A 14,184-nucleotide genomic window follows, 5' to 3' on the forward strand; every position below is an offset into this window, starting at 1 on the left:
CCCATCCTATTATTTTTGTTACTTCATTTCATCCACGGTGGCCAGCTTGTTTATCTAATCCACCCGTTATGGGAGTCTTAGACTATTAAGCTCTCTGAGTCAGGGACTGTCATTTGCCATGTGTTAGTACAGTGCGCAGTAGAGTGAAGGCCTGTTCTCCAGGTGCTACTGCCATATAAATGTTAATTAATCATCATATTTGCAACACAGTGTTACCTGAGCTGGATGCAACTTTTCCCTTTATGTAGAAGAGGAAATCAATGCAGTGGTTCAGATACCAGTGCATGGTAACCACTGGCAAATATGAACTATTGTAGATATCTGCTGCAAGTATTTCAAAAACAAACAAACAGGCCTTTGTTTTTTCCTTCCCTTGTGAGTAGCAGGCAATGTTTTCATTAGCAGCATTAAGTATTAATAAGCTGTGTGTGTGTGTGTGTGTGTGTGTGTGTGTGTGTGTGTGTGTGTGTGTGTGTGTGTGTGGAGAGAGGGAGCGAGTGAGCTCTGAAGCAATAGTGTCATGAAATTTCTTTCGAAATGTTCCTTTTCACACAATGCAACACATTATCACAGATCACCAGAGAGAATAATTTATTGATACCATGCACGCAAAAATACATTTAAATAGTGATTGCGGGCTAGCTGAAACCAAGAGAAGCCTGAAAGTTAAGCATTAATGTTCAAGCTTTCTAGTTAATTGCCCTCGTTATACTAGGTGTGGTATCTTCTCTGGCATTCTTTGCATGTCCAGTCTTCTCATTGACTTGATTGGCATCTGTGGGTTACGTGGAAAGCACAAGGATGAAGCCAGTGGCCAATGGCCCCTCTGATCTAGGAGAAATAGAAATACAAAGGATAATAACAGGTCTCATTTTAAATCAAGGTACGTTTGAAGGGTTTTTCCTTGCAGAGATAGACTTGAAAAAAGTTAACTAGATGGAATCCAGGGCCAAAACCACAATTTGCGTATATTGTAATAGGCAATATTTCGAGATCAACAGAGCTATGACAGTTCCTACCAGCTGAGGATCTGGCCCCAATCACTCCAACTGAAAGGAAGGAGCAGGCAATGGGACTACACATGTGTCTAACATTAACTACATGGACTGGGGCTCAAGAAGTTGAGGAAACCCTAAAATCCCTGAAACACAAACACATACACACACAGATATTTTAATGCAAAATTAAAGTGTGTCCACTTAATCATCTCATTAGCCCTCTCCAAATCCTCACATTGTTCCTGTGCACAGAGGTGTAGTAAAAGGGGACAGGAGTCAGTTATGTTTCAGGGTTCTGGGTGGCAGGATGTTTTTCCATAAAATGCTAAGGTTAGCTCTGGGATCAGGTCCTCAGAGGGCAAAGGCAGATAGATCCCCAAATAAAAGGTCATCTACTTCAGAAACAGCATCTGAACGTAATTAAACTCTTTCCATAATATACGCTGTCTTGGACTTTCACCAAAGAAAATGTAATCTGTTAATAGCTGATTAATTTCTTTTTAATCAAAATGTTTTAGCTTTGGCATCAGATTTACTAAAGGTTAATGATTGCAATGAATTTCTCTATCCCATTTATAACTCAAGGATTTTCCCACTAACGGATACTAAGACTTCAGAGATTTACTTTTGAATATTGATGGGGCCTGAACTTTCCACATACTGGGTGTTTGTCCATGTTTAAAGGGGCACTGCCAACGACTTTTAGGCCTAGAATTTAGATGTTGTGGAAGTTCTTAAAAGCAAGAATGGGGGCCCATTATAGGCCAGAATGGGCCAGATCTGGAAAGGGTAACTAAGGACTTGAATCTGCATCACTTCAATCAATCTGAATTTTGCCATCGACTCTGGTGAGAGCAGGATGAGGCCCTCAGACAAGTTTGACGTGACCATTGTATTTACTGAGTTGTGCTGTAGAATACCAGGAATTACTCTTGGTAGCCTAGCAACTACAGAAATGTGGAACTGTCCCCATGATATGCTACCTATTAGATCAGAACAGCTCAGTCATCAGAACTGTTTCATAAAGCACAGAGATATAACAAAACAACAGAAAGGACAACTCACTATTTTTTTTAAGGTCCCTAGATTCATTGAGCTGGAAAGCCTAATGATGAATGTAACTAAATGAAAAGCTATATTGGAGCTCACCGAATGCAAAAGCCTTGTAATATACATAATACTTTTCATTCTTTTTTTAATTTTTTTGTAGAATACTTTCTCTTCTTGCAGCCTATTTAAAAATCTGTACTTCTTTCGTGCAACTATCATACTACAGATAGCCTATATAGATCTGATCTGTCATTGCAAGATAAAAAAAGAAAGACTTTTGAATGTTTCCCCAAAAGGATGTCCACAAATGACTTGTGCAACAAGCAGCAATATTTGCAGGCCTCTCCAGCATATAACCCTAATTTTCTTACTGGGTTTCACTGAATGATTGCGAGGGAGAAGGATGATGGCAGCTAGCAAAAGCAGGGAACAACGCCAGCAGGACACATCTCTGGAGCTCAAATACTAAGGTGGCTGGGCCATCTAAGTCAGTAGGTAAATATTATTATTTTATGTTATTGTTTGTAGTTCAGTAGCACTTAGGAGCACCTACTGTGCCAGGTGCTGTACAAACACATTGATAGATGGCAGAAGAATTTATACTCTGTGTTGGTTTCGATTAGGAATGGGGAAACTGGCCCAGATATAAGAAGATTTCCAACTAACTTTCACCCATAAATTGAAGGGAACAATTCTTTTCCTATTATTATCTGAAAACTATGCTATTCTCCCCACCCCCTTTACCTCATTCTCTTCTGTTTTCAACTCCTCAGCACCTCTGGGTCCCAACTGGGATCAGGAGCAGATGTGTCAAATTCCTTTATGAGAATTGGTGCTTCTGTCTGATCTTGTTCTTTAAATTGTGCCTATCACCACTGTACCTAAGCACCTTCGTGCAGTACATCCGGCCCAACCCAGTGAGCACTAGAAATCTCAGAAGAAAGTCAGCTCTAGTGAACTTTCTAGCCCAACCTGGCAGACCAAAGAGGTTCAGATAATCATCTCAACACTCAGATGCTTTCTGAAGCTTATCTAAGCCAAACAGAATCTTGGGGTCTTTTGAGGCTTGTCCACCATTAGTTTGAATAGGCTTCTTACAGAGTTACCGTATTGCATTTTCTTTGTTGTGCACATGACAGTAGTCAATAGAGTAAGAGGATTGCAGTTGGCTGCCATATCACCAATGTTCTTATGTTCATATTTTCAGCTTCTGTTTGTTCTTCTCAACGGATCCGGCACAGATATATAAATTAGATTGGGGCAGACATTCAAATGAAGTAGAGGCCACTAGGCAAATTACTAAAAGAATACAAGGGCTGGCATTTTGCTGCACCAGGCTACGCAATGTTAATTTCCTAGAAATAGATCCAACCTTTGTACCCAGCAGCTCAGCACTGCAGGCAGCACATCTGTTTGCTGCGTGAAAGACCTGGGTTTCAGAAGGAGTTGGCACTCCTGCTTGCATGGTCTGCAGGCTGTCTAGGAGCTGATGCCTAGTTTGATGTGTGCAGGGTTTCAAGAATAATAATGTCTGAAACAGCATCCAAAAAAACCTCACTCTTTCTCCCCCTGCTCTTATAACAAGGACTCAATTGTTATACTCAGCATGGATCTGTCTTATTTATTTTCAAGGATGTGTTTTCTACTAAAGCCGAACCTTTGCAAATAGCAAACTGCTTGAGCAGCAAACTGGGGAACATTGGCACATCATCATTAGCAACCCCACATCATTTTCTGTTAGAGTGAGCTCTAAATCCTATTAGCAGAATACTAATAGCTGGCTATATTAGCCCCAGTTATTCAATGGTGTAGACGAAAGTGATCGTTAAAAAGCCTCATGTGTTGCAGCGCAAGCAAGGGAGAATTTGATTGCATTGTTGAGGAAATGCCTGCTGAAAGGGCCAATTTTAAATGGCACAGTGTTATAAGACCCTCTACCCCACTCTGCAAACAGGTGCTGAACAAAGCATCAGGAGGTGCCATTGCCCAGGACACAAAGTCACACGCACCATCATAGTGGCATCACCAGAACAAAGTGGAACATTAGAGGAGATGCGACTTTGCTGGGCAAACACACAGCAGTGAGTTTCTTGTCCTTGTCCTGAGGAACTGAGGCCCTGTGAGCACACTCCCAGACCATCCCTGGAGATGCACCCAGCCTCTAAAGCATAATGCTTCTCAAGTCCATTGCTCCTCCTGCCCCCACTTTACTGTAACTGAGTCCCAGTTTTGATTTCTGGATATTCACTAGATACACACACAAAAACAGACATAAAAGGGAGTTAACTAAACTTTCTCAACCCCCTTGCCTCCAAGCAAAAAGAAAAAGAGAACTGAGCTGCAGATGACGGCTCAGATTGGTTCTTATTGTGTCTAAATTGGCCCACTCATCCCTTGCACTTGCACAGAGGATTTTATATCTGTGGCTGACTGATTAACACATTGCAAGCTTTCCATTCCTCAGGGAAGATGTCTGCTCTTTGTGTGTGTTTATAGAAGCTTGCTCAAATGAAAGAGTTCTGTTTACAGACTCCTGGAAAAAAACCCACTCTGCAGCCTTCACCTGACTGGGAACTTGTCATTGTTCTCCGCAGAAGTTGCCAAGCCATTCGTCAGACTCTTTCTACCATCCAGATGTCAAACCTCTCCCAAAGCAATGATCTTGTGCGGCCTCGAGGCTGGCGGTGAATTTGCAAGCGCACTAATTCACAGTATAAACCTAGTGGATTTTACTATGAATCCAAGAGTCAATGAATGTGCTTGGTCTGATGGTTGCCCTCTATACCCCCATTGAAGGGTGGGTGGCCATATCATTCCCAAATTCATGTATCCAGTAAAGAGATTATGTTGTGCAGTAACATTTACATATGAGCATGATTAGAATTTCAGTCAGGATATGAAATGGACCTGATCCTGGGTTTTTTTGGGCACTTTGTACTGCTAAACTGCCGTAGGGCAACAAAATCAAGTGCAACTGGTTTTGAGAGCAGCTCCGTATTGTAGGGATATCAGGAGAAGGCGCAAGCTAAAGCAGCCTTCAAGGCAGAACAGTCCCTGAAGCAGGGCAGTACAAAGGCACCTTTGCACCTGCCCTATCACTGCTTTTCCTGAACTTTCCTCAGCCACCGCTCAGAAGCTGTCCCCAGCTGCGTGAGCAGCAGAATGCTGTTCCACTACAGAAACTATTTGAAATCCCCTTGCAATAACACACACCAGCTGCCCTTACCAGAAAACCTCAATCCATTATGTTTCTCTTGGAAACCAATCCAAATAATAAAACTGTGATATACCGGTCTCTCCACCGGCTTTGTCAATGCCAAAATAAATGAGCAAGAGAGACTCTATATAATAGTAGACAGTAGGGAAACTTTTTCCTCGTCACTGCTAACTTGTGACACTGGAATCTGTGCTCCCTGAGGGCAAATCTGCATGTGAGCTAGGATGCTTCGTCCCTTGTGATTGAATGCCATCAAGAAGAGGACATATATAATGTGCCATGTTCATTCCACTCATAACACCATTTATGGAGGTGCAGGCTGGCCTTTCTCCCGGTGACCTGAGATTGTGTGGCAATGAGATAGGGAAGCTGGTTGCTCCACCCTGCCAGAGCCCTGGTTGGCGAGAGAGCTGGCAGGAACCTTGCCCCTATGTCCAGGTCTCTTCTGATTGGAGGATAGGCTTGCCAGTGGAGTGTGTATGCTCCCAAGGGACACAGCAGGCTAAGGGTCAGAGGACAGGTTCAGCAAGCAGCCTGTCTGTGTGGTCACAGTGAGCCTGCACCACATGTGAGAGACAGCCAGTGGGAAAGAGGTGCCCTGATCAGGAACTGAGGAGCTGGTACTGAGGGTGGGATAGGTTGTGAACTGGGACTGTTTGCTGGGTGATTTCTGGGTGAATTCCTGCCTCCCCACCAGCTGTCGGAGTGGTCTCTACCCCAAGGCAAGGGATGGGAGTTTGGAATTAACTACCAGCAAGTGGAGTCCCCCCACCTCACATTCATAGCTGGAGTTAGACTGGGGATTAATCTGGCCCAATATTCCACTGTCTGTGAGTTTGTATTTTGTTCAGACTATTGTTGTGTCTCAGCGGGCCCCTTCAGTGGCCACAAACTGCATTGGGGGGAAAGAACCGGCAACTGTACTGCTGAGATTTAGGCCATCGAGTGACTGATTGCTTCTTGTTTCCGCTTCGAGTGGGCCTTGTATAAAACACTGCCTGGATTTGTCAGGAGCCCCAGGGTGTTCCTTTCCAGGACACTACAAACACAGGTTTTAGTACTGTTGTAACTAGGCTTCATTTAGATGCCTGTTCCATGAGGCATTCCAGCTCCCATAACCACACCCCACTCTCAGGGCTAGATCAGCAGCTCCCAACCTGCAGCAGTTCCCCCTATGGGAGCAGGAGCCTAATCTGGGGGGGAAGGTTCCAGCCACATGTGACTGCTGGCAGGAGTTTTTGCCGCCATAGGCAGCGGCGCTCCTCCTCTAAGCATTGGGCGGCGGGGGTCCTTCCGCTACGTGTCTTCGGGGCACTTCGGCGGCGGGTCCCGGAGCGAGTGTAGGACCCGCCATCGCATTTCCGCTGAAGACCCGGAGCGGAAGGACCCCCTGCTGCCAAATTTCCATCAAGGGTGGCAAAATGCCGCCCCCCCCCCAAATCCTGCTGCCCTAGGCGACCGCCTAAGGTCGCCTAGTGGAAGCGCCAGCCCTGACTGCTGGCATCGCTCAGCCTGAGGCAATGACAATGAAACAATAAACACAGGGAGCATCTGAGCTTTCTTTCTACGCCTTTCCCTACTGCGGTCTCTGGATTGGCCCTTGGGAAGGTGGGTGTATCGGCCTTGGAAGACTATTGTGACTAGTGAAAAGGAAAATCAGCACATTCCCGAATATATCGGGACGATCCCTATAAAATCAGGATGTCTGGCTACTGTACCCTGAGCCCAAGATTCAAAGCTGGGTGTTCCTTGCAGTTCTGCTCCAAGCTAGTGTGAGTGTGTGTTTACAGTCTGCAGCTGGGTAACAGACACTGACCCTCAAAGGGAAGGCCTATATAGATGGGTGTATCAGATGCTTAGTATTCAAAGCCACAGTCCTGCAGTCCTCTCAGACAGTGTCTTCTCTAGGGAAAAAAGCTGTGTTCTTAACGTGAGGTAACTAACCTGAGGGAAAATCCTGGGGAAGACAATTTGTCATTTTCTCACATGTACGCTGGCTTTTAACTCAACCTGCTAACATGTGAAAACTTCAGCCTGCCTTATTTTACCTCGTTAGTGTGCTTGATTTAGCGAACTCAGGGTAAAAACTCACCTTTTTCTCTCGTGCAGCGGTTCTCAAACTTTAACAACCCGAGGACCCCCATTTTGATCTAAATTTTTTTACAGACCACAAGCCCCCCACTTGGCCCCAGGCCACGCCCTCCAGTCCAGCCTTGCCACTCCTTTTCCCCGCCTCTTTCCGCCTCCTCCCCCCGAGAACGCCCCCACCCCACTCTTCCCCCTCCCTCCCATTGCTTCTTGCACACCGCTGAACAGCTGTTCCCCGGCATGCAGGAGGCACTGACAGGGAGGGGGAGAAGTTGAGGTAGGAGTTGATCAGCAGGGCCCGTGGACCACCTGGATTCCCTTACAGACCCCCTGGGGTCTACAGACCCAGTTTGAGAAATCCTGCTCTAGTGAAACCAAGGTCTCAGCAGTCTCCTTGGCTGAGGGCACATTTACAAAATAAACCCAGCAAGTCTCAGAGCCCAGGTCAACTGACTTGGGGGACTCTTGCTATCAGTGTGAAAATAGCAGTGTAGACAGTCCCTGGAGCCCTGGACTCTGAGACCCTTCCCCCTCACCAGGTTTCAGAGCCTAGGCGGGAACATTTATACTGCTACTTTTAGCCCTGTAGCACAAGCCACATAAGGCTGAGTCAGTTGACGCAGACTCTGAGATTCACCGCTGTAGATTATTTTTTGCAGTGTAGACATACCTTGAGTCAGCCAGAGTGCATCCACTGACTGGAACATAGTTCCTAGACCCCACCACTTTTATGTGGACTCCTGCTGTAAATGCTAGGATAGAGACTCATGTTTTCCTTTGCTTTTCTTGTCTAGATTGCTTTGCACTGCGCTGAATACATCTGTGCTTGTAGGACCTGATCCAGCAAAGCTGGGACCACTCAAGTACTTAGTGTTAAGTGCTTTGCTGGACTGAAGCCATAGTTCTTCAAGGCAGAGATCCTGCTCTTTGTTAGGTACTTTCTGCTTGTACAAAAGTGCCATGCATGCATACAGCACTGTACAAATGTAGGTAACAATGACTTGCTCTGAGCGGCTTTGGTTACAAACACTCTCCCCAATTTTATTTCATTTATTTTTTCTCCTATATCAACACAGCTTCCCTTCTGCCATGGCAAAACTAGCCCTTGTAGCCTGGGGAAACTAGCAGATGAGCACACACAACTCAGAAAGACACAAGACTCGTTTAGTGTTAGTCTGTATCCACAAAAACAACAAGGAGTCTGGTGGCACCTTAAAGACTAAGCCCTGGTCTACACTACGAGTTTAGGTCGAATTTAGCAACATTAGATCTATTTAACCCTGCACCCGTCCTCACGACTAAGCCATTTTTGTCGACTTAAAGGGCTCTTAAAATCGATTTCTGTACTCCTCCCTGACGAGGGGATTAGAGCTGAAATCGACCTTGCTGGGTCGAATTTGGGTTAGTGTGGATGCAATTCGACTTTATTGGCCTCCGGGAGCTATCCCAGAGTGCTCCATTGTGACCACTCTGGACAGCACTCTCATCTCAGATGCACTGGCCAGGTAGATAGGAAAAGCCCCGCGAACTTTTGAATTTCATTTCCTGTTTGGCCAGCGTAGCGAGCTGATCAGCACAGGTGACCATGCAGAGCTCATCAGTACAGGTGACCATGGAGTCCCAGAATCGCAAAAAAGCTCCAGCATGGACCGAACAGGAGGTACTGCATCTGATCGCTGTATGGGGAGACGAATCCATGCTATCCGAATTCCGTTCCAAAAGACGAAATGCTGGCATATTTGAAAAAATCTCCAAGGGCATGAAGGACAGAGGTTATAACAGGGACCCGCAGCAGTGCCGTGTGAAGCCTACCAAAAAAACAGCGAGGGAAACGGCCGCTCCGGGTCAGAGCCGCAGACATGTCGCTTCTATGATGAGCTGCATGCCATTCTAGGGGGTGCCCCTACAACTACCCCACCCCTGTGCTTTCCTCCTTCCCCACCCCTCCTGGGCTACCTTGGCAGTTATCCCCCCATTTGTGTGATGAATTAATAAAGAATGCATGAATTTGAAACAACAATGGCTTTATTGCCTCTGCAAGCGGAAATCAAAGGGGGGAGGGGAGGGCGGTTGGCTTACAGGGAAGTAGAGTGAACCAAGGGGGCAGGTTTTCATCAGCGAGAAACAAACAGAACTTTCACACCATAGCCTGGCCAGTCATGGAACTGGTTTTCAAAGTTTCTCTGATGCGCAGCACGCTCTGCTGTGCTCTTCTAACCACCCTGGTGTCTGGCTGCACATAATCAGCAGCCAGGCGATTTGCCTCAACCTCCCACCCCGCCATAAACGTCTCCCCCTTACTCTCACAGATATTGTGGAGCACACAGCGAGCAGTAATAACTATGGGAATATTGGTTTCGCTGAGGTCTAACCGAGTCAGTAAACTGTGCCAGCGAGCTTTTAAATGTCCAAAGGCACATTCTACCACCATTCTGCACTTGCTCAGCCTATAGTTGAACTGCTCCTTACTACTGTCCAGGCTTCATGAGCCATGGGAGCAAGGGGAGGAATGGGGTAGGTGGAACCGTGCGGTGCTGCCGACTGGGAGAGCAGCCTGAGGCAGAAGCCTCCAGCTGGCATGATATTCCAGGCAGGACTGAATCTCCATTAGACGTAACTTAAAGAAGAGAATGACCTGGAGTCATTCCCATTTTTGTCCAGGCGCCCCGGTCCGACCTCACCGAGGCCAGCCAGGAGCACCGATGTCTGCCCAGGCGCTTCTCCCCCCCCCGACCAACCTAACCGAGGCCGGCCGGGAGCACCCATGTCTGCCCAGGCGCCCCCCCGACCAACCTAACTGAGGTCTGCCACGAGCACCCACAGGACGACAACGATGGCTAGCAGTCGTATTGTATTGTCTGCCATCCGCAAGGCAAGGCAAGGGGATGCTGCTGTGTAGCACTGCAGTACTGCGTCTGCCAGCAGCACCAAGGAGACATATGGTGACAGTGAGCTGAGTGGGCTCCATGCTTGCTGTGGTATGTCGTCTGCACGGGTAACCCAGGAAAAAAGGCGAGAAACGATTTTTTGCCGTTGCTTTCACGGAGGGAGGGGGGCCTGACGACATGTACCCAGAACCACCCGCAACAATGTTTTTGCCCCATCAGGCATTGGGAGCTCAACCCAGAATTCCAATGGGTGGCAGAGACTGCGGGAACTGTGGGATAGCTAACACAGTGCAACGCTCCGAAAGTCGACGCTAGCCTCGGTACTGTGGACACACACCGCCGACTTAATGCCCTTAGTGGGGACACACACAATCGACTGTATCAAATTGATTTCTAAAAAATTGACTTCTATTAAATCAACCTAATTTCATAGTGTAGACATACCCTAACAGATTTATTTGGGCATAAGCTTTCATGGGTAAAAAAACTCACTTCTTCAGATGCATGGAGTGAAAGTTACAGATGCAGGCATTATATACTGACACATGAAGAGAAGGGAGTACCTCACAAGTGGAGAACCAGTGTTGACAGGGCCAATTCAATCAGGGTGGATGTAGTCCACTCCCAATAATAGATGAAGCAGTATCAATTCCAGGAGAGGCAAAGCTGCTTCTGTAATGAACCAGCCACTCCTAGTCCCTATTCAAGCCCAAATTAATGGTGTTAAATTTGCAAATGAATTTTAGTTCTGCTGTTTCTCTTTGAAATCTGTTTCTGAAATTTTTTTGTTCAAGAATAGTTACTTTTAAATCTGTTATAGAATGTCCAGGGAGGTTGAAGTGTTCACCTACTGGCTTTTGTATGTTACCCACTAATGTCCAATTTGTGTCCATTTATTATTTTTTTCTTTTTTCCTCGTTTATTTGTTTGTTCGTATGCCCATGGTACCTTTGCACAGGTAGCAGTGTCAACTAGACTGGGAGACCAGTACTTTCAGGTCAGTGAAGAGAGAGGTACAGAAGTTGTGAATAATTTTAAATCTTGTTTATTTTAGGGGAGTTTAACACTCTTGAAGATGGGTATGGTACCTTGACTTCTGGAGAAAATGTAGATCAAAGCTAATTAAAACTTCCAGGACTCAGTATAGAGCACCGGATTCCCAAGCAAAACCATCAATAGAATTTTCACATATTTAAAGAGTACAAAACATGCAGCAGACAGCCCCATACTTAGATTGTGAACTCTTTGGGTCAGTGGCTAGTTTCCTGTTAAGTGCATTTGCAGTGCCTAATACAATGGGACCTTGAATTTTGGCTACCACCATACAAATAATTAAGAGTTATGCCATATTATGCTATTGAGATGTGAAATACATTTTTCTCTGTCTTTTAAAAAAGTAGTAATATAGGGATATTTATTAATGCTTGTCAAATCTTTAGTATGTGACATTGCAACAAGGTGGAATAAGTCTCCTGTTGCCAAACCCTGTTAGAAAGTGTTGGAATCCAGCAGGGAGCTGCCAGTGAATTACTGCTGACATTCTAATAAATAATAATAATACCACCTAGCTCTTATACCGTGCTTCCTCTCAACAGCTCTCAAAGCACTTTACAAAGGAGGTTACTATCTTTATCCCCATTTTATATGAGGTGGGGGAACTGAGGCACACAGCAGGGACATGATTTGCCCAAGATGACCTAACGGGGAGGTGGGACCTGAACACAGCTCTCCTGAGTTGCAGACTGTTTCTCGGGGCTACATTCTCTAAGGCAAGTGGGGGTCATTAGCTTTCTCACTGAATAGAAAAGAAAGTGGCAATAGCTCTTCACCAGTGGGAGTTAGGGCCTGGGAACAGAGGCATCTTGCAGGAAGGAACCTAGGAGCAGCCAAGCCTGAGAAGAAGGCTTAGGCTGAGGTTCATTTAGTGTTACCTTTTTGTTAATAAAACCAGACCCAAGGAAAGGCGACACGTTGAGTCTATGAGTGCGTAGCTTTTCTTTGGAGCTGGGTGGATTCTCCATCGGTGCACTGAGATATTTTCATTTGACCTTTCTGTACTGATTGCAATACATATGAAGTATTTCCACCACTCTCATTTGTATCCAAGGTTGTTTCTACTTGACTTTCCTCTGAAAGACAAACACTTTCCACGTTAGAGTGAGATTGCTGTTGTATGGACGGCATTGTCAGTAGAGTTTACGGCAGTTGGAAGACATAGTATAACAGCATCTAAAAGAGAAAACATTGTATTTTAGCCTGGTGATCAGTTTTATGGTTTCCATTTTATGCTAATGAGAATACATACAAATGTGTTTTTTATCATTTCAGATCCGTATCTTGGGCCTTTTCTCCGGTCCCTCAGCGTAGCTTGTTCTGTTTATGCATATCCGAGCAATTACGCTTTTTACAAGTGGTTTTAGAAATAGCCATGTTAGGGGGGGAAAACTGGGAATGTGATGAGCTTTGCCACCCTTATGCCATCTTCCCAAGGCAATGTATCCATCTCTCTGTCTATTCCAGCTCCCGAGATACACCAAGTACAGCTTAGAATTGCATTTTAGCAGCAGGTCATAGCAATAGCTGCTACAAGGAATAGTGACATTCCTGATGCGCGATGTGCTGTGCACCACAGGGAGTTGAAATCTCACTTTGCAAGCCTTATGGCAAACCGTAAATTCCTGATTTTATGTGCTGATGTAAAAACCTGTTTAACAAATTCATTGGAGTAGACTGCTTGGATCAATGTTACGACAACCACATAGAATCCCAAAAGCATTCCTATGAGAAAATATCTGTACATCTTCATTCAAAGGCATACATTAATTTAACATGTTCATGACAGTGCATGCCCAAATGAAAGAATTCCTGCTTCCATCTGCAGAGACTCTACATTCGGACAGTGTTTGTTATTGCCAGAGCTACCTGCTGTAGTTACAGACACTGAATCGGACTCACTATTAAAACTGGTGTGGTGGGTAGAGCAGAAGCTCTTTCAGTATTAAACACATTTAGTATGTTGCTGGTGAAATACAAAAGAACATAACGCTCAATTCATCTAACGCTTTTTTTATTTGTGCTGCTAGATGACAGGATATTTTTTAATAAAGTGGCATTTATCACTCTTCTTGGATGTTCACAGAAACAGAGGAAATATAGATAAATTATCTTCATATTTTCAAATATCTAATAAATGAGAATCATCCTGAATTATTACGAGGCACCATGCTAGAATTTTCCTGTTACATGGTAGATGGAATGTCCCAAAACAATCATTTTACCTTGGACCTGTTGGTACATGCAGCAATATATATAATACTAGAAGGAGCTTTGGCTCTAACAAGGTGGAAGAGCAATGACACATGACACATGATGAACATCTGCTTGTAATGTTTTGGAGAGTATTGTTAAAAAGTTGTTTGATACAGTCCAGAATTATCTGTCCTCCTTCCATAAATTTTACAATTGCCTACTGCACACCAACTTGAACTGACAGTTAAGAATCAAAAGCACTCAAGGATGTTGCAAGAATCATCAGCTCTGAGATACAGAGTATTCATTATTACTCAGTCAACGAACAGCTGGCAGGAACATGTAGCGTGCATAGGAAGGATCACTAGTGCTATGTAAGATTAGCCGCCTATTAAAGTGATTGCAGAAAGAAGGCAATAGTTACAGGACAATCCCAGCAGTATTTCATTCATAGATTCTCTACATATATATTCCTCTTTGCATTTGCTGCAGTGATAAAAGTATGATCTTTATCAGAATGCTCAACATTTCCCAGCTTAGAAAAATCTTGAAAGCCCTGGATTTATGGTGGATTTAGTTCTCAGGGAAGAGGCTCTGAGAGAACTTTCATCTTTGTCACAAATCCTACAAAGACATGACCTTGCCATTTATAAAGCCACAGAGCACATTAGAAATAGAACTACCATTCTTGTGT

General features: G+C 44.9%; 1 long non-coding RNA gene across 1 annotated transcript in view; it reads right to left on the minus strand.

The window, feature by feature from the left end:
* Positions 1 to 636: 636 nt before the first annotated feature.
* LOC135975705 (uncharacterized) overlaps positions 637 to 14,184 on the minus strand; it is a 51,404-nt gene continuing 37,856 nt past the window's right edge. The window contains exons 2-3 of the long non-coding RNA XR_010592700.1: positions 12,173 to 12,470; positions 637 to 831 (exon numbers count right to left, since the gene is read on the minus strand). This is a non-coding gene — a long non-coding RNA (uncharacterized LOC135975705). The remainder of the gene's footprint in view (positions 832 to 12,172; positions 12,471 to 14,184) is intronic.

This window comes from Chrysemys picta, chromosome 14 (genome assembly GCF_011386835.1).
Source record: "Chrysemys picta bellii isolate R12L10 chromosome 14, ASM1138683v2, whole genome shotgun sequence".
Lineage (NCBI taxonomy): Eukaryota > Metazoa > Chordata > Testudines > Emydidae > Chrysemys > Chrysemys picta.